Below are 3,910 nucleotides of genomic sequence, written 5' to 3' on the forward strand. Positions count from 1 at the left end.
TTTTCCCCCCTGGGCAAGTGCCTCACATCTCACCCTAGTCCAGGCCCTGCCTCGACCATGTAAGTATCATATAGTCGGTGACATTTGGTGAAGGTATGTAATGAATGACACCCTGCTGTATATCAAGAATCACCCCCTGGGTCCCCAGAAAAAAGGCAGTCCTGCTAAGGGTATTCCAGGCTCCTATCTGAAGGCTAGAATCCCAAATTGAGCTACTTTTACTTGGCTCTATAATTTGAGGGGAACTGAATATTTCTGACAGGAAAGCCAGAGATTAAGGGTGTGTCCCATCCAGGCTCTGATTGAGGAACCAATCAGAACTTGAATCTCTATAGGAGAAGAGGATGAGAGAGATCCATGGGGCAGGAAAATCCACGCAGAATTCCATTTGGTCATTAGAGGCCACAGCACCTTTTCCTCTTCTGGAAGTGTCTTGTAATCAAAGCCACATCAGTCTCACAGACATTCACAGTCGTTAGTGTAATGAGATCTGGCTGTGGGGGGCCCTAATCCCCTGCTCCCCATGGTGGGCACACCTGGGCTGAGCCAGCTGGAGTTCTGCTGGATACCCATGATGCACCATTTCAATAAAATATCAGGAGTTGCCCCTACCTTTGTCTTTATTTCCCTCCAAAGCTGAGATTTCATCGAGACGCATTCTTATAATTAAGGTGGGAGTGAGAAATAACCTCCTATATAATTTAAAATGGTAAAATTATCGATACCTTTTCCAGTCTCCGCTTTAAATCTTAGCCACCAACGACTCCTCTATTAACGGGCCTAATTAAATCCATTTTTCAGAGCGTCTTTGGCAAATTCCATTTTAGCAAAACTGTAAGAAGTTCACTTTGATTTGTCTCTGCTCCCCAGAGCTCTGCTGTAAAAATGAGGACAAAGTAGATGCTTGTCTCTTGTGCTTTACATTTATTAATTCAGTCAACAGATATTTATTGTGGACCTATGATGTACACTGGCATTGAACTAGGGGAGGAGGATGGAGAAGTGAAAACACAATAGAGTTCCTCATGGCCAGAGGAGAATGAGGATCATTCATTCACTCAACAAACATGCATTGAGTCCTCTAATGGAGCCACTGTGTGGTGATGAAACCCCACCTCCCCTGCCCCAGGAAGATCATCATTACAAGGTCCTCACCTATTTGAAGGGTTACAGACAGTTAACATTCAGTGTGATAAGTGCTATGATTGAGTTAAGCAGAGAGACTGTGGGAACTCAGGCAAGCACTAGCTCAGACTGGGAAGCAAGATCAGGGAAGTCTTCCTGGAGTGAGCTGTAAGGGATAAGTAGGTGTTTTTCATGTGAAATGAGGAGAGAGGGAGGTGTTGCGGGAGTGGGGATGGATGAGCACAGGGGCATGGGAAAACATGGCAACTGTGCAGAAGACGCTAAGCTGTTCACTCGGTCTAGGACAAGGCTCTCAGCTCTGGCTACAGGTCAGTGTCACTTTAGGGCTTTGAAAAGATACTAATCCTTGCCCCTTATTCCTGATTACATAAATCATAATCTGGGGAAATGGGCCCAAGCTCCCCAACTAATGCTAATGTTCAATACCCTCACTTGAGAGGACCAGTAGATGGCATAATGGTTACATTGCTGGGCTCCCACATGGCTGACCGTGGTTCAAGTTCTGGACCTGGTGGCTTGAAACTCATACTGGGTGTGTGTGTGTGTGTCCAAAATTCTAAGAGGAGAATGGAGAAGGGACTGTGGTATGGTCATCCCTCCTGGGGAGTGATTTCTCTCTTTTTGTATCTCTTTGTCTCTCTGGCATGTGTACATGCCCTATAGCAAAAGTCTCTAAAGAAAGAAATTGTTGGAGAATTATATGCAGAGGAAGCTGGGGCTTACATCTGTGCTTCAGAATGAACTACTAAGCTGACAGTGTAGAGGATGGACTGGATTGTGTCACGGGTAAGGAGGCCATTGCAGCAATCTGGGCAAGAGATGATAGTGGTCTTATGTTAGGGTCATGACAATGGGCTTGGAGAGGAGAGAGATTTAGGAGATTGGGTTAATAAGATTAGATGGTGAAATAGGGGGAGGAGTTTAAGATGACTCCAAATGGTGACCAGGTGGCTAGCTATGACATTAATCAAGAAGGGGAAAGGAAAGATATTGATTTGGATTTAGGACATATGGGTAAGATTTGATTGTCAGCTAAAGTCAAGAACTGGCACTTGGGAGTGTGCTTTGCATGGGTGGAATGTGGAAGGTTGACTGTGAGTCATAACTGGAAGACACTATCCAAAGAGAGTATATAATCTTGAGTAAGAGAAGGGGAAGGCCAAGGATGATGAAGCCTTTAGGAGCTTCAATTTTTAAAGGGCCATAATTTTTCTAATCTCTAAATTTCCTGATGAGGAATTTGTAGACAGAGCAAATGTTTGTGCTGGAATAATACAGCAAGTTGTATCAGCTACCACAGCCTCTTGTATCAGCTATTGCTGTGTAAGGAAGAACCTCGAAAGAAAGTGACTTGAAACCACAAAGATTTATTATTTCTTGAGTCTACAGTTTGGTTGGGTTTTTCTGCTGATCTGGGCCAGGTTTTGCTCATATGGACCTGATTCATTTATGGTCACTTGGGAGAGTGACTGAGAACTTGCACGCCTAGAATGGCCTCTTATGGGACAGTTTTCCTGTGCTCCCATCTGGCCTCTCATCCACCAGCATACTGGATCAGTGGTATGGGGCCTAGAAAGAAGAAGTAGGAGTACAATAATTCCAAGATGAGAGTAAGCTTTGGTGTTTGAGGGCAAGAAGGGAGGCTGGTACTGCTGATAGAAGCCTGCATAGGGAGGATCAGTAGGAGATTAGAGAGGGAGGAAGTCATGAACACCTTGTAGACCACTGTAAATATTTGTGCCTTTATTTTTTACTGTTATTAGGCTTATTTTTTTTTTGCTGTATTATCCTTGCTTACTCCAGTTTGACTTCTACTCCATGGAAGACATTCTGCATTTCATCTGGTCCCGTTGATGTGGGCTTCGTTTCTCCTGTTCCTATGCTGACATTTCCTACATTTTAGGCCCATTGAGTAGGTGCAAGATAGGTCAGCATCACTGCTCTGAAATTACAAAAACTTGCTCTGACTTCCATCTTCCAGAATAGGCAGATGTGTCTCATGGATCAAATCTAGCCTGCTGCCTGTTTTGTAAATAAAACTTTATTAGAACACAGCCATGCCTGTTTGTTTACCTCTTGTGTATGAGCACTTTTGAACAGCAGTGACAGATCTGAGTATTTGTGATGGAGACCGTATGGTCCGCAAAGCCTTAAATATTTATTATCTACTCCTTTATAGGCAAAGTTAAACTTTCTGGAACTTAAGAGGAATACATTTGGGCCAACCTGTGGTGTGGTGATTGAGGCGACTGGCTGACTGTGTGGTGAAAGTCTCTGACCCAGTAGCTTAAAAAACATGCCAGGAATGTGTGTGTGTGTGTGTGTGTATGTGTGTGTGTGTGTGTCCCAAATCTTGAAAGGATGGAGAAATGGAGAAGAGACTGTGGTTTGACCATTTTTTATAGGGGTGAGGATGGGGTAGAGGTCTGCTTTCTTATGCCCTGTGGCAAATTAAAAAAAAGAAAAGAAAAGAAATACATTTAATTCTCTCCTGCTTTGAAAGGTGAGGAAGTTCAGGTCTATAAAATTGTCTACCGGCAAAGAAGGTGAAAGTGCATGTAAATCCACACTGTGTTCTATTTTCTAGTATCCTGTCTTCAATATATGAATTTTGGTGGAATACAAATCTCAAGCTTGATAATTTTTGCGACTCTGAGCAATATATCTGATCTTAGCAGAGCAGTAAAAAAATTAATATCTTGAAGTCTGCAGCCAATAAAATACTCCCACATCAAGGGTTGGGACTTTGACACATGGATTTTTT

The sequence above is a fragment of the Tupaia chinensis genome, unplaced genomic scaffold, assembly GCF_000334495.1.
Source record: "Tupaia chinensis unplaced genomic scaffold, TupChi_1.0 Scaffold000231_1, whole genome shotgun sequence".
In the NCBI taxonomy this organism is placed as follows: domain Eukaryota; kingdom Metazoa; phylum Chordata; class Mammalia; order Scandentia; family Tupaiidae; genus Tupaia; species Tupaia belangeri.